This window comes from Myotis yumanensis, unplaced genomic scaffold, assembly GCF_028538775.1.
Source record: "Myotis yumanensis isolate MYYU_CA2020_CCGP unplaced genomic scaffold, mMyoYum1.0.hap1 SCAF_8, whole genome shotgun sequence".
Classification (NCBI taxonomy): Eukaryota; Metazoa; Chordata; class Mammalia; order Chiroptera; family Vespertilionidae; genus Myotis; species Myotis yumanensis.
The window spans coordinates 86,509,267-86,533,075 of NW_027223759.1; the positions used below are offsets into that span (position 1 = coordinate 86,509,267).

Consider the following 23,809-nt stretch of genomic DNA (forward strand, 5'->3'; position numbering starts at 1 on the left):
ATCAGGGCCGATTGGGCCTGGCTGGCCAGGGGGAGGGATTGTGGGAGGTTGGCCGGCCCCGGGAGGTTGGCTGTGGGAGCACACTGACCATCAGTGGGCAGCCCCATCATTGAGCATCTGCCCCCTGGTGGTCAGTGCACATCATAGCTACCAACCAGTCAGCCGGTCAGCTGGTCAGGCCAGTCGTTCAGTCACTTAGGCTTTTATCTTATCTAATAAAAGAGAAACATGCAAACAATAAATATTTAATCTAAAAAAAAAAAAATTTTTTTTAAAGAGAAACATGCAAATTGACCGTATCTCTGCTACACTCATACGCCATGCCCACCAGCCACGCCCACCAACCAATCAGGAGCGAGTATGCAAATAAACCCAACCAAGATGGCGGTGGCCAGGGAGATGGAGCAAACAGGGGGCTTGGGTTGCCCCTGGCGATGGAGGAAGCCAAGCTTCCGGCCTGCCCTGCCGCCCTGTGCTCTGCTCAAGGCTACAAAGTTTCAATTACAGAAGACAAATAAATCCCAGATACCTGCTTCCAGCCGGCATGGCCTCCACTCAAGGAGGGTCTGGGAGGCTGGGTTGCCCAGGGCCGTGGCCAGCCTGTAAACAGCCATCAGCCCCTCACCCAGGCTGGCCAGGCACCCCACTGGGGACCCCCTCCTGAAGGGGGTGTGGCCAGCCTGAAAACATCCCTCAGCCCCTCACCCAGGCTGGCCACACCCTCATGGGGTGAGGATCCCCGCTGGGGGCTTAGCCAGCCTGCAAACAGCCATCAGCCCCTCACCCAGGCTGGCCACACCCTCATGGGATGAGGATACCCACTGGGGGTTTGGCCAGCCTGCAGTCATCAGCCCCTCACCCAGGCTGGCCAGGCACCCCAGCGGGGACCCCCACCCTGAAGGGGGTGTGGCCAGCTTGAAAACAGCCCTCAGGCCCTCACCCAGGCTGGCTATGCCCCCCAGCGGGGACCCTCACCCCATGGGGGCATGGCAGGCCTGAAAACCACCACAGGCCCCTCACCCAGGCCACCCCATGTCCCAAGAGAACCCCCACCCTGATCCGGGACACCCAGGGCAAACCAGCCGCCCGCCTGCTCCCCCCCCATGCACCAGGACTCTATCTATACTAATAAAAGGGTAATATGCTAATTAGACTGGGAGACCTTCCAGGAGACCTTCCGGACGTTCTTCTGGACAAATCCATGGTGGTGGGGCCGAGGTAGAAGTGGTTAGAGGCCAAGAGGGGAGGGCAGTTGTGGGTGATCAGGTGGGGGGGTGGGGCTGTTGGGGGTAAGCAGACCAGCAGGGGGGCCAGTTGGGGGCAAGCAGGCCATCAGTGGGGGTCAGTTGGAGGTGATCAGGACAGCGGGGGGAGGGGAGTGAGCAGGCCAGCAGGGGGGCAGTTGGGGGTGATCAGGCTGGCAAAGGGGCATTTGGGGGCAAGCAGGCTGGCGGCGGGGGGCAGTTGGGGGTGAGCAGGCTGGCAGGCAGAGTGGTTAGGGGCAATCAGGCAGGCAGGCAGGCAGGTGAGCAGTTAGGAGCCAGCAGTCCCGGACTGCGAGAGGGATGTCCGACTGCTGGTTTAGGCCCGATCTCTATAAACCGGCAATAGGACACCCTTCGAGGGGTCCCAGATTGGAGAGGGTGCAGGCCAGGCTGAGGAACACCTCCTCCCCCGTGCACGAATTTCGTGCACCGGGCCACTAGTATATATAGATTAGAACCTAAACCAGAACAATAGCCCAACTCTGCTACAGGCTAAGAGGCAGAAGTTAAAAAGTAGCATCTTCAACAAGAATGAATAAGACAGTCTGATGTCATGAAAAGAGCAATAAGGTTGAGAATCCTGCCCTCTAGTCTTGACTGCTACCTCTGCATTGCACTCTGGGGAATACTGGCTCCACATACACTAACCAAGAGTAAGGATGGGAAGAAGCTGCAGAAGGCATTTTTTAATAGCTCCTATCTCTAGCCCTGACTCATCATCACCACTCTGTGGCACTCAGGTACACAACTATTGAGTATTAAAGGTGGCGAATGGGGAGAACGGAACCAACCGCAAGCTCTGCAACTTCTTAGTCTACTGTAGACTTCTCCATAAGTTACAAGTTAAAAGTAGGACTGTTTTCATTTGGTGGCTTAAAAAGTTAATATTTCTCTGCCGAAACCGGTTTGGCTCAGTGGATAAAGCGTCGTCGGCCTGCAGACTGAAGGGTCCCAGGTTCGATTCCAGTCAAGGGCATGTACCTTGGTAGTGCGCACATCCCCAGTATAAGGTGTGCAGGAGGCAGCTGATCGATGTTTCTCTCTCATCGATGTTTCTAACTATCTCTCTCCCTTCCTCTCTGTAAAAAATCAATAAAATATATTTTTTTTTTAAAAAGTCAATATTTTTCAAAGGTCTGTGGGTTGGCTGGGCTCAGATGGGAGATTCTACTATTCTCCCTTAGAACCTTTATGCAGCTGCTGTCATCTGCCAGCTTGATGGGGGCTGAAGACGTTCCAGTGGCATCGTTCACATGTCTGAGGCATCGATATTGGCTGCTGGCTGGACACACTGCCACGCATGATCTCTAACCATTTGGGAGTAAAGCACACGTTCACTACATAGTGGGTGGAGCACTCCAAAACAGCCAAGTGGGAAGCTGTCAGGACTGCCAAGGCCTAGGATCCACAACTTGTAAATCACTCCTGCTACATTCCATTGGTCGAGGCAAGTCCCTCATCATACACCACACCTCACTGAAGAAGCTACAAAAGAAATAACTATAGGTTTTTCACCACAGGTTTGCCACCAGAACACAGGTGTCATGAAAACCACCAACTCAAACCCAAAATGGGAAAAGACTCATCAACATCACTGTCATTAGACACGAACATTCCAGCAAGTCTACCACTACTGGCCATCTGATCTATGAATGTGGTGGGATCGACAAAAGAACCACTGAAAAATTTGAGGAGAGTGTGGAGATTCAGAAGGGCTCCTTCAAGTATTCCTGAGTCTTGGATAAACCTAAAGCTGAACGTGAGTGAGGTATCACCATTGATATCTCCTGTGGAAATTCGAGATAAGTAAATATTATGTGAACATCATTGATGGCCCAGGACACAGAGACTTCATCAAAACATGGTTTCAGGCACATCTCAGGCTACCTGTGCTGTCCGGATTATTGTTGCTGGTGTTGGTGAATTTGAAGCAGGCATCTCCAAGAATGGGCAGACCCATGAGCATGCCCCTCTGGCTGACATAGTGGGTGTGAAACAACTGATTGTTGATGTTAGCAAAATGGATTCCACTGAGCTACTCTACAGCCAGAAAAGATGAGGAAATTGTTAAAGAAGTCAGCACCCACATTAAGAAAATTGGCTACAGTTGTCACACAGTAGCATTTGTGCCAATTTCTCGTTGGAATGATGACAACATGCTGGAGCCAAGTATTAATATGCCTTGGTTCAAGGGATGGAAAGTCACCCATAAAGATGGCTTGAAGCTCTGGATAGCATCCTGCCACCAACTCGTCCAACTGACCAGGCCCTGCGTCTGGCCCCCCAGGATGTCTACCTAATTGGCGGTATTGGTCCTGTCCCTGTGACAGAATCGAGTGGAGACTGGTGCTCTGCCAGAAGCCGGTCCACACTTGCTGCTTGACACAGTCGCTCCAGGGAAGAAACATCTGCACAGCTTATGTTTCAAAGGACCTGGTGTATATGGCATCTGTTTTGCTCCCCCTCTTAGTGCTATGTGTTTTAAACAGGACCACCTCCCCGAGAAAGGTTGTTTCCCCAGGTGAGGAATTTTCCCCTGGAGTTAGGGATTAACAGGACTAAGAAAGAGAATAAGTCAGTGAAACCCCCTAGTGTTACAGAAATACCATGTACTACTTATGAAGGACTTGGACTAAGACTGTTGGCAATAAATTTGGGACTTGTTGGGCCCACATCCCCAGGGGTCTGCCCACCAGGGAAAGCACCAAAGCCTATATCCCTGGAGATCCACCGACACAGGGCAGTCCCAGGGAAAGCAAGCAGCAAGGCTGGGAGGACATATAACCTTTACTGGGTAGGAGAATCTCCTTCAGTCACTTCCTTGTAGCTTATCAGTAGAGCAGCGACCTTGGAATAGGCCTTATAATGGAACACAGAGATTAACCTAGACAAGATTAAAATCAACAGAACTAGATAGAGACAGGATTTCTGGTAAAAAGGTCAGATAAGAAACTACGGACATGAAACAAGGAACTGTAGAAGGTCAAGGGAGGACCCAAAACATACCATGATATGACTACAGAGGCATGCTTATAGAATCGAGTAGCATAAAATACAGCTGTAACAGGACAATAAAGAGAGAACCTCACTATGCTGATCAACTGAACGCTGTCTCCGTGTCCTTCATTCTTCGCCGACTCCGTCCACACCTTTGGGAACCCCTGGACCTGTTGGGGCTGGACCTCAACAGTGTTCTCAAACCCAGAAGGTGGTCACCTTTGCTCCAGTCATCGTTACAACTGAAGGGAAGTCTGCTGAAATGCACCATGAAGCGTTGAGTGAAGCTCTTCCTGAGGACCATGTGGGCTTCAACGTCAAGAACATGTCTGTCAAAGATGTTCGCCGAGGCAAGGTGGCTGGTGACAGCAAAAATGACCCACCAATGGAAGCAGCTGGCTTCACATCTCAGGTGATTATCCTGAGCCATCCAGGCCAGATATGCACCAGTGCTGGATGGTCACACAGCTCATGTTGCTTGTAAATTTGCTGAGCTGAAGGAGAAGATTGACCGTCGTTCTGGGGAAAAGCTGGAAGATGGATGGCCCTAAGTTTTTGAAATCTGGTGATGCTGCCCTTATCGACATGGTTCCTGGCAAGCTCAAGTGTGTTGAGAGCTTCTCTGACTACCCTCCTGTGGGCCGTGTCAGTGTTCGTGACATGAGACAGACAGTTGCTGTGGGAGTCATCAAAGCAGTGGACAAGAAGGCAGCTGGAGCTGGCAAAGCACCAAGTCTGCCCAGAAAGCTCAGACGGACGAATGATATCATCCCCATAGCGGCCACCCACGTCTTACTCAGTGGTGGGAGAACGGTCTTAGAACTGTTTGTCTCAATTGGCCATTTAACTTTAATAGTAAAAGGCTGGTTAATGACTGCACTCATGGTAAAGCCTTCAGGAGGAAAGGAGATTGTCTTGTGGACCATTTGGTTCTTCTGTGTGTGTGGCAGTTTTTAAGTTATTAGTTTTTAAAATCAGTACTTTTTAATTAAAACAACTTGACCAAAAATCTGTCACAGAATGTTCAGACCCATTATTAAAAGAAAAAAAAAAAAGTTTTAAAGAAGTAACTATAGTCTATGACTTAACGTGAAAGTGCTTCCAACTTACTTGGAGACAACATACAGAAAGGTTGTCATATATGAACTCAACACAAACATAGGTTGCCGATTCCACAGGAAGAATGTTGCACCTGCCTAATAAGGGGTATTAAGTACATACTGTGGTCATATAGGAGAAGGGATGGATCAAGAAGATCTGGAATGACCAAGTCAAAACTATATACCAGTAAACAAGACTCAGTTTGAACTCTGTCTTAAAATGTGGATAGAATGTGCACCCATTAATTAATGGCACTTAACGAGGGAGGTGGGACCTTGTGAACGATTGAGGGAAGAAGTGTGGTAAGGCAGAGACAATAAGATACCAGTGAGATAAGGAGGCATTAGCACTCCTACTTTGAACATAAGGAAATAAACCTGAGAAAGGTTAGGTTTTAAAAAGAACACTACCCAGGGTTTTAAAGCTAGTTATTATCAGGCAGTTATTAAAAACCAGATCAACCTGCCCCCAAGTTTGTATTCTTTCCACAATTCTACATCACTCTACTACCGCCTCATTGAAGTCCAAAGCATGGGCACTCAATAAAAATGAAAATGTTGCCCGGCCGGTGTGGCTCAGCGGTTGAGTGTCGACCTATGAACCAGAAGGTCATGGTTCAATTCCCGGTCAGGGCACATGCCCAGGTTGTGGGCTCAATCCCCAGTATGGGGCATGCAGGAGGCAGCCGATCAATGATTCTCTCTCATCAATGATGTTGCTATCTCTCTCTCCCTCTCTCTTCCTCTCTAAAATCAATAAAAACATATTTACAAGAAGTACAATTTAAACTACCAGCACCAGTTAATCAATGACTACATCAAAAATCTCCCTAGAAATTATGGAGAAGTCAGACATAATGAAAATGTTAAAGAGCTATACGTAGTACGTGGAACATGAGAAGTAGGGGATTAAAATGAGAACCCTGAGAAAGAAGACCCTACCAAAAAGAGCTCTGGTGGCTACCTTTTAAGAAAAGAAAAATAGAGCCTAGCAGCCATTTCTACACAGGAACCTTTCATGCAACTATACTTCAGAGACAAGCCTGCACTGAACTACAGGCCTCTATACTAAGCTGCCTGCCTGCACTGTGCCAGCCTGTGTGAGCCATGTCCCGCATGGTTCAGGATTCGGGATCTGGAGAAGGGCTGCACGCAAATGACAGAGACCAGACAGGAAATAATAATTTGGAAATATGGGGGGCCAGGCGGGAAGTCCAACGCAAGGCCTTGCCAACCTTTTATTCAATTTTGGATACATATCTAGCCCTTAGGCAATTCCAATAACAGACAGACTATCTTAAAGGTCAGTAAATATTAGTAAAGATTTACTCTGAGACTATTTGGTCAGGAAATTGCTTGAGCCACCATTGTCTCGACTAAACAATCGGTGCATAGCTCTGGCCCTTGCCAGGGCTCAAGGTTCACCAGCTCCCAGGTTCCTTGTTTACACTTCTCTGAAAGTGAAGACAATGGGTGGCTTCCTACACCAGCCTTTATAAAGGAGTTCCTGGAATCCTACTTCAACCAATAGGACTGAGGCTTTCCCCATCCAATCGGAGCTTCATAGCTCCAACCAACCAGAGCGGCTCTCTTCTGATCAATCAAGCCAGTGCCTCTTGGACCCCCAATCAAATTATGAGGATTGAGATTCCTCATTTGCATGAAGACAAACCAGTCAGGGATGGGGGAGGGGGGTGTCTTCTGTCTATATAAGCCAGCCCCACTCTGGCTTTGAGAAGACTACTCTCCCCTCCCACTTTCCTATCATCACCACCCACCTGCCAAGAATGCTCCTGGGAACAGAACAGAGCTGACCAACAAAGGCCAGAGCAGACCAGTGTAATGACACTCCAAATAGGGGATTCCTGTTGGCACTGAATTGACTCCAACAACTATGAGTTCACAAAAACAAGAACCAATAAAAAATAAAGCACTTATGAAGCTTAAGTAAAATAATATTCTATATCATGGTATCAAGAAGTACAATTTAGCCCAGCCAGTGTGGCGCAGTTCGTTGAGCGTCAACCCATGAACCAGGAAGTCACAGTTTGATTCCCAGTCAGAAAACATGCCCAGGCTGCTGGCTTGATCCCCAGTAGGGGTCGTGCAGGAGACAGCCAATCAATGATTCTCTCTCATCACTGATGTTTCTACCCTTCTCTCCTCCCTTCCTCTCTGAAATCAATAAAAACATATTTACAAGAAGTACAATTTAAATTACCAGCACCAGTTAATCAATGACTACATCAAAAATCTTCCTAGAGCCGAAACCGGTTTGACTCAGTGGATAGAGCGTTGGCCTGCGGACTGAAAGGTCCCTGGTTCGATTCCGGCCAAGGGCATGTGCCTGGGTTGCGGGCACATCCCCAGTGGGAGATGTGCAGGAGGCAGCTGATCGATGTTTCTCTCTCATCGATGTTTCTAACTCTCTATCTCTCTCCCTTCCTCTCTGTGAAAAATCAATAAAATATAAAAAAAATATATCTCCCTAGAAATTAAGAAGAAGGCAGGCATAATACATTAATAGCCAACTTTGGAAGCCAGAAATTAGCAGAATTTAGTCACACTAAGTCAAAAGTGGTGTGTTTCTATCAATAAGACTCTCCACATTACAATGATTTTTATAATTATAATACGGTCTGAAATTTTAAAAAGACACTGCCTTGCCCTGCCAGCAATAAGTCTCTGTTCTTATTCTACCTGATACTTCTGTTCTTTCCCTCTCCTTCTCCTCCCTCCCACAGCTCCAATCACTTTCAAGCTCACACATTCACTCAGTCAACAAACATTTACTCTGTGCCAAGTTATGTATACACTATGCTAACTACTGGAAGTCACAGAATGTAAGACTTGGTCAAGGTCCCAAAGGAGGTGGTTGCCTGGAAAGAAACCAAAATGCAAACAGTTGCAATAGTACTGGGACAAGTCCTAAACCAGATGGTTGTAGAGGTGTTGTGTAGATGGCAGAGAAAGAAATAAAAAATGCTGCCTAAAGGAATTCAGCCAGGAATGTCAAAGATGCGACCAGGCAGATACATCCCTGGCTTTCACCAGGTACATATGCAACCACCCACCTCCCTATCTCCTCTGATTTTCCTGAGTGCACCCCAATAAATTTAATTTTTTAAGAAAATCCTTGTCTTGTTCCTGATCTTGGGAAGAATGTATACATTCTTTTATCACCAAGTATGACATGAGTTGGTTTTCACAGTGGCCTGTATCACACTGATAAAGTTTCCTTCTATTCCTAGTTTGTTGAGTATTTTTATCACATAATATTGGATTTTGTTGTTAATCCTTACCCAAGGATATTTTTCCATTGATTTTTAGAGAGTGGAAGGGAGAGGGAAAGACAGAGAGAAACATCGATATAAGAGAAACACATTAACTGGTTGCCTCCCGCACGCATCCCGACTGGGGCTGGAGAATCAAGCCTGCAACCCAGGCATATGCCCTTGACCAGAATCAAACCAGCGAACCTTCAGTCTGCAGACCGACGCTCTATCCACTGAGCCAAACTAGCTAGGGCAATGATATTGGATTTTGTCAAATGCTTTTCTTAACAGCTATTAAAAACATAATATGGTTTTCTTTATTCTATTAATATGTTGTACTACATGAATTTTCAGATATTAATCCAAGCTTGTGTGGACAAAAGGGGCCATATGCTAACCTGACGCGCTCAGGGGAGGCCTGCATGGCAGTCTTGCAAACTCAGAGACCTAAAGTCACCACAAAGGACTGTCTGAAATGAAACTTTAACTAAAAGCAGTGATGGTGGGTAGTTACGTCCTAGGCTGATAACTTCACTGACAAGGTCAACCTTTACCTTAACTGAACCTATCTGTCTCTTTGCATCTATGATAACATACCCTTGAAATGTCTGGGTAACTTCTAACTTCCCTTTTTCTGGACCCCTTGGGGGCACAACCTAATGTGCTGGGCACCAGGACAGATACTACAAATTCCTTCATTATCATGTTAATTGTGCCTGTGCCCACCTAAGTATGTGTCTATCATTTTACTTTTTATCCAATCCCAGGGGTTTCTCCCGCCTCTCTGGTCTATCACTAATGGATTTCATGTAACCCACCTACGTCCCTCCTTTGATTGCAATGTATAAATACAGATGTAACCCGCCATTCTCCAGAGCATTATCTCAATTCACTGAGGTTCTGCTTCCCGGCATATGTCAACAGTTTGGCTCAAATAAACTCACAAAAATTCTTTACAGGTTTCAATGGTTTTTTTACATTAACACTTCCATTCCTGGGATAAATCCTATTTGACCGGTGTATAAATGTAATGTGATGCTAGATTCAATTTGCCAGTATTCTGTTGAGAATTTTTTTGCATCTATATTCATAAAAGATACTGGTCTGTAATTTGCTTGTGATATCTCTATGAAATAGGAATTTTTATGGGTGAAATAGGCAGGTTTAGGGAATTTTTCAAATTAAGGGGGTCCATAGAAAAAGCACAGGCTACCGAGCTGCAAAAAGTTACATTTCCGTAAAACAAGGGAGTTGAGGGAGGCAGAGGTTACATTTCTATAAGACAAGGGAGTTGGGAGAGGCAACAGATACATTTCCATAAGATAAGGGAACTGGGAGTAGCAAAAGGTACACATTTACAGAATAAAGGGAAGAAGACCAGGGAATAAGATAACAAGGAGGGCCTCACATGTCCCTTTTGAAGTTAGACCTTTGAGCTCAGGAGGTACTTCAGTGGCCAAATCAAAGGGGAATAGCGACCAATCAGAGGGGATTATCAAGGAACAAAAGATCTGCAGCCTTTAAAAACTGTAGGGAAAAGGGACTCAGTGGGACCCTTTCCCCCTCCCGACGTGGGAGTCTGTGCTTGTTCTTCAATAAATTTCCACCTTTACTATACGATCTTCTGTCTGCGGTTTCTTTCATTCTTCGACTCCGACGACAAAGAGCCCGAGAAAAGCCATCCTGCCCAGGGGAACACCGCGCATTCCAGGCCAGAATACCCGCATCATCTATGTGGTTTTGGAAGCAGAGTAAAGGCAGCCTCAAGGAGAAATGGGGAGCACTTCCTCCTCCTGAGCGTGCATTTGCTCCTTTGCTATAGTTTGTTCTTCTCTTACTAGTTTCTGACATTGTTTACTGACTTAAGATCTTTCTCTTTTTTTATAGGTGTTTCCTCCTATAAATTTCCAAGCAATGCTTTTACTAATTACCTTAAAGTTATGGTATGATTTTTTTCTGCATGAAGCATAATAGGTACTCAATGAACATTTATTGTTGAACACTGAATGAGTGGCAGCTTTCTTTTAATTGTGGTAAAACATACATTAATTTACTATTTTAACCACTTCTAAGTGTAAAGTTTATTGACATTAAGTACATTCACACTGTTGTGCTACCTTTATCACATGGTATGTTGGTTGTTGTATGTTTTTATTAATCACCTCCGAATATTTTCTTCTTTTCCTTGTGATTTCTTCTTTACCCACTGGTGACTTAGTATATTGTTTAATTACCACATATCTGTGAGTTTCCCAAATTTCCCACTGTTATTGATATCTAATTTCATTCCATTGTGGTCAGAGAATATACTTTGTATAATGCCCATTTAATTGTTTAAATGTAGTGAGTCCTGTTTTATGGCATAATGTATGATCTATCCTTGGGAATGTCCCCCATGCACTTGAGAACAATGGGTATTCTACTCTCATCATTGATTTTTCTATCTCTTTCACCCTTTCCCTTCCTCTCTGAAATCAATACAAATATATTAAAATATATATATACATATAAATCTTTAAAAAATAGAAAATAAAAGCATGTGTCTGCATCTAGACCATATTTTTAAAAATGTCAACTATCTAAATCTTAAATTTTTCATGTTTTCCCCCCACTTTTTATGCTGACTACTTATTTCATTTATATATAAAAATCAAGTCTTCTTTAAAAATAAAAATGTTAGTTTCTAGCACCATTTTAAGAATTGGTTTCTAAGAGTGACACCTGTTTAAAAGGTAAGCTAAAAAGATCATCTACGATTTTCTAAGAGGTTTCTGGAACATGAAATCCCCAGATTAGGTGAATAAGAAGAGAGGAGAGCATTTGATATGTCACTTGATAGCAGAACAGCTGACATGACCATCCCAAATTTCCCAAGGGAGCAGGTTACAACCAGTTGACAAAAAGAAAACCCTATTAAGTACTTGTTATTTAATGTGAAGGCAGAAGATGTAAGGCTTGGGATATAAAAGCAGAGAGTTTTTCTCTGTTACTGAGTAAAAGGCAAGCTAAGTCAAGCTATAAAGAAGTAGTGAGCAATAGTTTAAAATTTGGCTTTCATTTTAACAATTAAACTAAGCATAGCAAAAATTAGTAAGTAAAATAAGCAGAGCTACATAACATTTGAAACAATTTCCAATTCACTAAAGGATTATACAAATGATACTTTCTTTTCCTCCCCCCACTGAAGCCTCTGCAAGAGTATTATTATCACACCCATTTACAGAAGAGGAACAGATTCAGAAGCAACATGGCTTCCAGGATCACACAGCAAGTAGGAAACAGAATCAGGATTTGAACTGGGCTTCTAACTCCAAACCCAGGGCTCTTTCCACCAAGTCATAGCTGCCGCTTCCCTCCAACAATGGGTATGGGTCTCAAAGTATTGTAGACATGAATACGGATATGTAATTTAGAAATAGTCCACCATACTTCCTGTTCCTAAATAAGAGCCTGAACAGAGAGGAGCAACTAGCACCTGGCCCAGCACCACATACTAAGCAAGTGCCCATAGAGAACAAAGGAAGAGAAAGAATCATACACGCAGCAGCACAAGTAACCCTTGGAACGTATCAGCAATGTGTAGTTCAGATGTCAATGGCAAGCCAAAGGCATGATCAAAACCAGAAAAAGAAAGAGAGAAAAAGGTAGCACATAACCATGGGGAAACTGAGGGAAGGTAACAGAAACTCTCTGTACTATTTTTGTAACTACGTGTGAATCTAAAATTATTCCAAAATCAAAGAAGAAAAAGTGAAAAGATACACATGATGTGGATGGGCTCTTGTCAATGAACTGGCTTCCTAAGTTCACTGAATAGCGAATGTGGCAGCCAACCTGCCAGGCATGGCCTTCAGTGAGCTCCTGGTTCACTGGGGAGAAAAAGACAAGTGAACAATCTATTCCAACACAATATCAAGGCACTTTCCTGTAAGACTGTCTACTTTTCTGATGACTCCTTAGTAAGCAGGGAGTAAGGAAAGACTACAAAGAGTGAAACAACTGTTACAGCAACACTGCCTGAGGTGTGCGATGTCATGATTACACATGCTTTGGTCTCTCACCCTCCAAATCATTTCCCTGGCTTCCAATCCTTGCTCCCAGCAAGAGTCATACCGAGAACACAGAATCAGGTGGACTTGGGAAACCTACACAGTCACGGAACCTTCAATGTAAGGGAGTCCTGTGCTTGCTGAGGAAAGAGACCTGAAAGGAGGCTTCAGGGATTCATTTATTCACTGACAAATCGGATCTTACTAGGCTTAGCTTCCAACAATAGCTTAGAAAACCAACTGAGCAATGACAAAGAAAAGATTACTTCAGCCCAGCCAGTGTGCTCAGTGGTTGAGCATCAACTCAATTCCCAGTCAGGGAACATGCCCGGGTTTCAGGCTTGATCCCCAGTAGGGGGCGTGCAGGAGACAGCTGATCAGTGATTCTCTCTCATCATTGATATTTCTCTCTCCTTCCCCCTTCCTCTCTGAAATCAATACAAATATGTTTTTTTAAAAAAATTTTTTTTTAAATATATTTCTTTATTGGTTTCAGAGAGGAAGGGAGAAGAAGAGATAGAAACATCAATGATGAGAGAGAAGCATTGATCAGCTGCCTCCTGCACGCCCCCTACTGGGGATTGAGCCTGCAACCCAGGCATGTGCCCTTGGCTGGAATCGAACCTGGGACCCTTCAGTCCGCAGGCTGACGCTTTATCCACGGAGCCAAGCCGGCTAGGGCTTAAAAATTTTTTTTTAAAAAACACACTAGGGTGAATAATTTAGCAATAACTCTCAAAAATTTTAAAGGCATATAACTTTCAAACCCAAACTACCAACTTATGGGAATTTATATGTTCGTATGTGGGCAAAATCAATTATTATAGAATTATTCTTTGTAGCATTGTTTATAAACTCAGAAGACTAGAAAGAACTAAATGTTCCTCATTAGGGGGCTAAGTAAATTATGGTATGTCACACAATGCCAAACTATTCAGCTATACTACTCAATGAAAAAAAAATGAGGAAGCCTTTAAATGCTTACATAAATGACTTCCAAGATACATTAGGGGGAAAAGGGAAAAAAAGAAAAATGCAGGGTAGTCTGTAATAGGCTAACACCTGTACAAAAATAGGGCAGGGGAGGGAAGATAGGTATGTGTACATATATGCATTTTTTTCATACATGTAATTAATAACATTGGAGTCTACTGGGTAGTGGCAGATAGGACAGGAGGAAAACTTAAATTTTAAATCATGTGTATGTATTATCTGTACAAAACTAATATTTTACATCTTTAAAAAATTAATGCATTTAACTAACAGTTCTTTTCCTTTCTAAGTAGTCTAAACAAGATGAAAAGAATCTTCTTATACAACTACAAGAGATTCAAACTTGCTCATAATAAAAAGGGACATAAGAATATCTCCTAGGTATCCTTTTTTTTTTTTCAATCCTCACCTGAGGACATGTTCAGAGAGAGGAAGGGAGAGAGAGAATGTGAGAAAAATCGACTGGTTGCCTCCCTACACACCCCAACTAGGGACCAAACCCGAAACCTAGGTATGTGTCCTTACCAGGAAGCGAACAAGCAACCTTTTGGTGTATGGGACAACGCTCCAACCAACTAACCCACACAGCCAGGGCCCCTAAGTATCTTTTAAAAAAAAAATGAGGAGAAACCAAGATGGCGGCATAGGTACACACCTGAAATTGCTGCCTCGCACAACCACTTCAAAAATACAACTAAAAGACAAAACGGACATCATCCAGAACCACAGGAAGGCTGGCTGAGTGGAAATTCTACAACTAGAAGGAAAGAGAAAAGCACAGAGACTCAGAGGAGGTGCGGAAGTAAAGTGCAGAGATACAGAGGCGCGCACTCGGAAAGGGCTGGCAACTGAGGACATGGTTGTCTTTTTCAATCGGGAGGGAGACAAGCTCCCCACTGCTCTGAGCTCCAGTTCCGGGCGAGTCTCTGGGGACCCAGACTCATACGGGGAGAACCTGGACTGTCTGGCAGCGGGTGGAACTCGAGGGCGGCTTTCTCTCAGAGGTGCTGGCAGCGATTACCACAGGACACTGAGACCCGGGGTTTCCTAGGGCAGGACTGAGGATCAGCCATAGCTGTTTGCTCCGCCCTGTTGATTCCCTGAGACCCTGCCCCACCCAAGCTGTGTGCAGAGGCTTTTGCATATGAATGGCCTGGCCCTTTGCAATCTAATATTACCTAACAAACTGCAGCTGGGTCAGAGAGACCCAGAACATCCAAAAGAAGGCCCAAGGCCCCACAACAGCTTGCATTGCTTCACAGCTGGGCCTCATCTAGGCACCTCCATATCCCAAACAAAGAAAAGGAATCTGCAGATCTCTCCATAGCTCCTGCTGGGTAACCTCAGGCAGAGGCTAAATTAGCACCTCCTTAGATCCAAGAGCCAGTGTACCCAGTGGTCAGAGTGGGACCATACAGATTACAACTCCTCAGATCCATAAGGGACACACTCAGGGGGCAGACTCAGTGAGCACCAAAGCCCCACTGAAGCAAGTCTTGCCCCAGAAGGGTGTCTCCAGCACAGAAGTTCTTCCACCATAGACACAGCTGATTCTCACAGCCAATTGGCCTAGAGGTCAATTCCTCCCAGTGATACCAACCACAATCAAGGCTTAAATACAACAAGACTGTGCACAAAGCCCACAAAGGGGTGCACCAAGAGTGTCCACCTCAGGTAATTGGGGAGGCTGAGCTACTGGGCCCTATAGGACACCTAGCACAGAAAGCCATTCTACCAACCCAGGGAAGCAGCCAAAATTCGGAGACAAAGAAAAAGGTCACAAATGACAGAAATGGAGGAAAGCAAACTACTGGATATAGAGTTCAAAACCACGGTTATAAGGTTTTTCAAGAATTTTCTAGAAACCACCGATAAATTTAGTGAGACCCTCAAGAAATCTAGTGAGACCCTCGAGGATATGAAAAAGGACCAACTAGAAATTAAGCATACACTGACTGAAATAAGGGATATTATACAGAGATCCAACAGCAGACTAGGGGATCCCAAGAATCAAGTCAAAGATTTGAAATACGAAGAAGTAAAAAACACCCAACCGGAAAAGAAAAAAGAATCCAAAAATATGAAGATAGTGCAAGGAAGCTCTGGGACAACTTCAAGCGTACCAACATCCGAATTATAGGGGTACCAGAAGAAGAGAGAGAGCAAGATATGGAAAACCTATTTGAAGAAATAATGACAGAAAAATTCCCCTACCTGGTGAAAGAAATAGACTTACAAGTCCAGGAAGCACAGAGAACCCCAAACAAAAGGAATCCAAAAAGGACCACACCAAGACACATCATAATTAAAACGCCAAGAGCAAAAGACAAAGAGAGAATCTTAAAAGCAGCAAGAGAAAAACAGTCAGTTACCTACAAGGGAATACCCATACGACTGTCAGCTGATTTCTCAACAAAAACTATGCAGGCCAGAAGGGAGTGGCAAGAAATATTCAAAGTGATGAGTAGCAAGAATCTACAACCAAGATTACTTTACCCAGCAAAGCTATCATTCAGAATTGAAGGTCAGATAAAGAGCTTCACAGATAAGAAAAAGCTAAAGGAGTTCATCACCACTAAATCAGTATTATATGAAATGCTGAAAGGTATTCTTTAAGAAGAGGAAGAAGCCAAAACCGGTTTGGCTCAGTGGATAGAGCGTCGGCCTGTGGACTAGAGGTCTAGGGTTCGATTACGGTCAAGGGCATGTACCTGAGTTTCGGGCACATCCCCAGTGGGGGATGTGCAGGAGGCGGCTGATCGATGTTTCTCTCTCATCGATGTTTCTAACTCTCTGTCTCTCTCCCTTCCTCTCTGTGGAAAATCAATAAAATATTTTTTTAAAAAAAAGAAGAAGAAGAGGAAGACGAAGAAAAAGGTAAAGATAAAAATTATGAACAAGTACATATCTATCAACAAGTGAATCTAAAAATCAAGTGAATAAAAAATCTGATGAACAGAATAAACTGGTGAATATAATAGAATCAGGCGCATAGAAAGGGAGTGGACTGACAATTCTCGGGGGGGGAACGGGTGTGGGAGTGCAGGAAGAGATTGGACAAAAATCATACATCTATGGATGAGGACAGTAGGGGCGGGTAAGGGCAGAGGGTGAGGTGGGGGAACCGGGTGGAGGGGAGCTATGGGGGGGAAAAAAGAGGAACAACTGTAATAATCTGAACAATAAAGATTTGATTTAATTTAAAAAAGAAAAAAAAAATGAGTCCTGATTTTCCCAAGACCTAGGGTCCTCTGCAAGATGTCACTTTCAAACAGCCTTCTCTCAGCAAGAGCAGTGCTTTCTTGGCTCTTGTCTGTGGCCACTTCACAAAATTAGACCATGGCAGTCATAGAGCCAAGAGTCAGGCTCCTGGTCCCATGGTCACAAGCTAGATGCCTAGCCAGCATATAAAGAAGGCAACAAGCAGCCCCCAGCATGGCCAACCAGGTGAGTGTGTACCTGGTTCAGGACCTCATATCCCTCAGGACAAAATAAAAAGGGGGTACATCTCTCTCCCACCCCCAGATTAGGAACCCATCCTCTTCTGTCTTCCCAGGATGTACTCTAGGCTCTCTTATTTACATGGCAACAATATCTATAATAATAAAAGCATACCAGACGTCCTTCCTGACAAAGCTGGGGCTGTGAGGGAAGCCCGGGTCCTGGGTGCCGGAGGGAAGCTGGTGCTGGCAGCCAGGGGAAGGAAGGCCTACTCTTGCACGAATTTCGTGCATCGGGCCTCTAGTAAATAAATCTCTATTTATAAAAGCCTAAGCAACTGTTACGACCAAACAACCAGAATGACTGGTCACTATGATGTGCACTGACCACCAGGGGGCAGACACTCAATGCAGGAGCTGCCCCGTGGTGGTCAGTGCGCTCCCACAGCCAACCCCTACCCCCCCCCCCCCGCACCCCCCCCCCCGCCCCAAGCTGGCCAATTTCCTGTAGTCTCTCCCCGCGGCCGGCAGGCCCTGGCTGGGACAGGGAACCGGGGGTGGGTGGTGGCGGACATGACCCCTTTCCCAGGGGACCAAGAGCCAGCTCTCTCCTTGGGGCTGGCGGTCAACCTCCTGTGTCCTATCCCTCCCCCCGGCCAGCAGGCCCCGATCGGCCCGCGGAACGGCGGCGAGGGAAGGTGGAGGAGGAAGGCAGGGAACCACATGGTGGCCTAGGGACCCCACCCATGCACAATTTTCGTGCACCAGGCCTCTAGTAAATAGATAAATAGCAACAGTTTTCTTAACACATTAAGCGCCAAGACTGTTTTGTCTTCCTTTCCATTTAGCCCGTGATATCCGATTTCACCAATATGCTGGCGGCACCAGTGACTGACCGGTCCAGACGGAAAGTATAGTGTCAGTCACTGGTGACTAACATGGCACTTAACATATTAAGACTGTGTTTTGGGCCATTTCTCATTAACATCTTATGTGCAGCCTTTCGGCATCCCATCCACTCACCACATTCCACCCCAAGAGGTCTACAATTAAATGGTTAGGAGATGTTCCTTACCTTCCAGAGCAGGGGTCCTCAAACTTCTTAAACAGGGGGCCAGTTCACTGTCCCTCAGACCGTTGGAGGGCCAGACTATAGTTTAAAAAAACTATGAACAAATTCCTATGCACACTGTACATATCTTATTTTGAAGTAAAAAAACAAACGGGAACAAATACAATATTTGTATTTGCATGTGGCCTGCGGGCTGTAGTTTGAGGACCCCTGTTCGAGCTTGGTCATTCTTTCATGTTTCCGAAAAATCATTACTATACAATTTATCTAAATACTGTTACTTTGTCCAAACAGTATTCTTTTGAAAATTTCCAAGTAATTAAAAGCTTTTTCCATCATGTTTACTTTTAAAACATAGTCACAGACCACAGGAAATCTACTTGGCATGCCAATTACTACCAATAGATAAATTCAATCAGCATTAGGCAGAACATTTCCTTACAAGATTAATAATCAGTATTTTATAAAGTTTTTCAAAATTTTTAACTCAGGTCCTTTTGTCATTTTCCCAAATGTGAGGATTGATAATATTATCTAGGTCTTTCTAAATAAAATACTGGATTTGCTCTGGCCTCTCTGATATTCTTACGTTGCATGGAACTAGAAAATAAAATAATAAAATAATTCTTTGTTTTCACTATTAATAATAATGACCTACTAAAAAAAGCAATGGATGAATAACCAGTATTTCATATGATAAAAGTGCTTATATAACAACATACAAAGAAATGCCTACTTAGGAGTAAAACCTACTGGAACATGAAACACCGAGGGCCAACCTTCAAGCTGAGCCTCCCCTGCACTGACATCAGGATGGAGATGACAAAATGCACTCCCGAGGGCGATCACTTAGGACACGTAACATTAGACCCCACTAAGCACTAAAGAGTGTGATGAAGGACAACCTGACAATACAGATCCAGACAGAAATCCAGATACTTCTTCACTAGTTAACTTGTGGGATTTCTAGGCAAAAGGAGAATTCCTAATGATTTTTAATTTTATGTCAGAAAAATAATACACATTCATTGCACAAACTCAAAATAATGTGGGGGTTCTTTAAATAAAATTAGCCCTAGCCAGTTTGGCTCAGTGGATAGAGCATCAGACTGCAGACCAGAGGGTCCCAGTTCAATTACCGTCAAGGGCACATACTTTGGTTGTAGGCTCCACCCCAGTCCGGGGCCCTGGTCGGGGCACATACGGGAGGCAACCAATCGATGTGTTTCTCCCACATCAATATCTCTCTCTCTCTCTGTCTTTGTCTCTCTCTCTTCCACGCTTTCTGAAAATCAATGAAAAAGTATCCTCGGGTGAGGATTAAAAATAAATAAAAACTATAAAATAATAAAATAAAATTGCCCAGATTTCAGGTGTGCAATTCGATAATACATCATCTGTATATTATACATTGCACAAACTCAAAATAGTATTTTAGCTTCATAATTCAGTCAATAAAAGTTAAGCACATGACTTGCACGATACTAGACTGGGCACCAGAGTGATGGGGGGACAAGAAAGAATTGGAAAATGGAAAACAAAGAAATATAATACAAACTTATCTTGAAGGTCCTTACAATCTATTCTGGAAAACAAACATCGCAAAAGTAAGAACACAAAACTGAATGAAAGGGAAGGAACTCAGACTTGTTAGTGTCTCTATTACATGTCAAGCAGCAAAGCTGTAATACACACAAAATATCCATGTATCCTCCTTTAAAGAAAGACAGCAGGGCAAAGGAGGGGTTCAGTTGAGGAGAGTAAGTAGTAAAGTAAAAAAACTCAAAGCAAAATATAAACACCAGTAAGTGATACAGAAAATAAGTGAATAAAAAGTTATATCAGAAGAAGCAGCCCTGTAGGTTGCTTGGTGTAAAAAACAAAAAAAGAAGTTATATCAGTCTTCAACAAATGGTGCTGGAACAACTGGAATCAACATGCAAAACAATGAAGTTGGATCCCAACTTCACACCATATACAAAAATTAACTCAAAATGAATCAATAACCTAAATATAAGAGCTAAAACTATAAAACTCAAAGAAAACATAGGAATAAATCTTTATGACCCTGTATTTGGCAACAGATTCTTAGATATGATACCAAAAGTGGGCGTAGCAAAAAGAAACAAACAAACAAAAAACAGATTAATTGGACTTCATCAAAATTAAAAATTTTTGTTTCTCAAAGGACATTATAAAGAAAGTGAAAAGACAACCTACAGAATAACTGGAGAAAAGTATTTGCAAATCATGTATCTGACAAGGGTTTAATATCCAGAATATTTAAGAATTTGTAAAACTCAACAACAGAAAGACACACTATCCAATTTAAAAATGGGCAAAGACCTTGAATAGATAGTTCTCCAAATAAGAATATACAATGACCCAGCCAGTGTTGCTCAATGGTTGAGCATCGACTTATGAACCAAGAGGTCACGGTTCAATTCCCGGTCAGGGCACATGCAGGAGGCAGCCAATCGATCATTCTCTCATCATTGATGTTTCTATGTCTCTCTCCCTCTCCCATCCTCTCTGAAATCAATAAAAATATGTATTTTTAAGAAGAATATACAAATGGCCAATAAATACATGAAAAGATGCTCAACTACTTAATCATTAGGAAAATACAAATCAAAACCACAATGAGATACTACTTCACACTTACTAGGATGGCTTTAAATTTTAAAAAAGGCAAAAGAAAGAAAGTAAATAACAAGTGTTGGCAAGGATGTAGAGAAACTGAAACCTTCACATGGTGCTGCTGGGAGTGTAAAATGATACAGCCACTGGGGAAACGTTTGGCAGCTTCTCAAAAAGCTAAACAAAGAATTACCAGCCAACCCAGGTAGTCTACCCCTAGGTATGTACCAAAAGAATTGAAAACAGAGACTCAAATACAAATTTGTAAAACAATGTACATCGTAGCATTGTTCACAATAGTCAAAAAGTGGAAACAATCCAATATCCGTCAACAGATGAAAGGATTAACGAAATGTAGTATATCCATACAATGGAATACTATTCAGCAATTAAAAAGGAATAACATTCTGCCCCGACAGTGTGGCTCAGTGGTTGAGCGTCAACCTATGAACCAAGAGGTCACGGGTTCAATCCCCGGTCCGGGCACACGCCTGGTTTGCAGGCTAGATCCCCAGTGTGGAGCGTGCAGGAGGCAGCCAATCAATGATTCTCTCTCATCATTGCTGTCTCTTTCTCTACCTCTCCCTTCCTCTCTGAAATCAATAAAAATGTTTTTTTTTTTAAAGGAATAACATTCTAAAACATGCTACAACATGAATGAACCTTGAAAATATGCTAAGTGGAATAAACCAGTGGCAAAAGGACAAATATTATATGATCCCACTTATATTAAATATGTAGAATCGGCCAAGTCAGAGACAGAAAGCAGATCAGAAGTTACCAGTGGCTGCAGGAGAGGAAGGAATGGGGATTTATTGCTTAATAGCTACATTTCTGTTTGGAGTGATGGAAAAGATTTAGACTGTGGTGATGGTTGCACAACAGTGTGAATGTACTTAATTCTACTAAATTATATACTTAAATATGGCTTAAATTGCATATTGTTATATTTTACAAAATCTTAAATTAACACATTGTGGGCAGATCACAAGCATTCTCGTGTTTTCATATTACAGTCTTTGACATAAATGTTAAAGGCAAGCCTTAAAATTAAATACCCATTGCATTTTGAAGTTATTTATTACATGTTCTTACAAGCTAGTATCTTTTTAAAGTATGATACTTTGTAAAACGTTTTTTGTACTCGTTCAATAGAAACTTATCTGGCCACTGGGTAAAGCTAGCAATAAAGCTACTGGTGCCCAATGTGTTAAAAAAAGCTTATATAGGTCTTTAGTGATTTGGACTGTCCAAGGATAGATTTCAAATCAGGGACTTAAGTCTAAAAATGTCTGTAGATACCCTTATGGAAACCCTAGTGAGAAACATGCATCTCCATGTTCTTCCCAACGAATGAGGAGGCATCTCCAGCTGCTGCTGGCTGCTGGGAGCATTGTCTCCCAAGGCAGCCCAATGACCTTTCATGCTGGGCAAGAACAGAAATAAATGAAAAGGAAATGGAAGAGTCTGAGAGCCGAACTCTGCTACTTTGCTGCTGTGTGATCATGACCGAATTATTCAACTTAGAGAAGCTTCCCCTCATCTATATATATATAAAAGCCTAAGCGATGGTTTGACCGTTTGACCAATAGCTATGATGTGCACTGATCACCAGGGGGCAGACGCTCAACACACATGCATCAAAACATGGACCAGACTGATGAATCTCAGAGGGAAGGGGTGCGGGGGGAGGGCTGGAAGAGATTAACCAAAGATCTTATATGCATACCAGAGGCCCATGCACCGGTGGGGTCCCCCGGCCTGGCCTGTGAGGATTGGGCCGAAACCCCCAGTCCAACATCCCCCGAGGGATCCCAGATTGCGAGAGGGCACAGGCCAGGCTGAGGGACCCCACCGGTGCACCGGACCTCTAGTTAAAAAATAAAATAGCATCTGCCTTTAAATGTTGCTAAAAGAATTGGCAAAGTATATCTATAGCCTGGCTGGTATAGCTCAGTGGTTGAGCATCGACCTATGAACCAGGAAGTCACAGTTCAATTCCTGGTCAGCGCACATGCCCAGATTGTGGGCTCAACCTCCAGTAGGGGGTGTGCAGGAGGCAGCTGATCAAAGACTTTCTCCCATCACTGATGTTTCTATCTCTCTCTCCCTCTCCCTTTCTCTCTGAAATCAATCATATTCTCTCTCTCTCTCTCTCTCTCTATATATATATGTATATATATGTGTGTGTGTATGTGTGTGTGTGTGTGTGTGTGTGTGTGTATATGTATATATTAAGTGTACCTATAGCACCCAGGCTAGTGCCTAGCAAATGCTGGGTGTTCAGTCTATGGTAGCTATTGCTGTTGTAATAGGTCTATGTGCCACCCTAACACTGAACAGCAGAGAACTTATGAGAACTTCAATAAAACAACAGCCACAGCCTCAGGAGAAGACTTCAGAGAAGGAGCTGTTTTTATACAGTTCAACTACTCTTGGAAAGACTGGCTTATTGTTCCTAGAATGAACCAGCTACTCTACATTAGGAAGGGCACCACTCTGCCATTCATTCTCTATACAACAGGCCTCTGTTAGCACGTCTGAGCAACCCTTCATAGGAGTCTGCCTCTACTCACAAGGCACTGAAGAAACTGAGCAGAAAATTAGCTAGAAGGTGGGTCTGAGGCAGCACTCAAGTTCTAATGGCCTCAGAATCACCTGGGGAACTTTAAAAAGCAGCTGCCGCCCTAACCAGTTTGGCTCAGTGGATAGAGCGTCAGCCTGAGGACTCAAGGGTCCCAGGTTCGATTCCAGTCGGGGGCATGTACCTTGGTTGCGGGCACATCCCGGGTGGGGAGTGTGCAGGAGGCAGCTGATCGATGTTTCTAACTCTCTGTCCCTCTCCCTTCCTCTCTGTAAAAAATCAATAAAATATATTTTTTTTAAAAAGCAGATGCCTCACCTCCACCACGACATTCTGATTACTAAATACAGGATAGGATAAAAGTAGGTTATAGTTGTTCATATGGAAAATAATA

The 23,809-nt window shown here is 43.7% G+C and overlaps 1 protein-coding gene and 1 pseudogene across 2 annotated transcripts in view; one reads left to right on the top strand and one right to left on the bottom strand.

The window, feature by feature from the left end:
- CLASP1 (cytoplasmic linker associated protein 1) overlaps positions 1-23,809 on the bottom strand; it is a 270,250-nt gene that overhangs the window by 236,788 nt on the left and 9,653 nt on the right. The window lies entirely within an intron of this gene.
- On the top strand, positions 321-5,026 carry LOC139015822 (elongation factor 1-alpha 1-like; annotated as a pseudogene).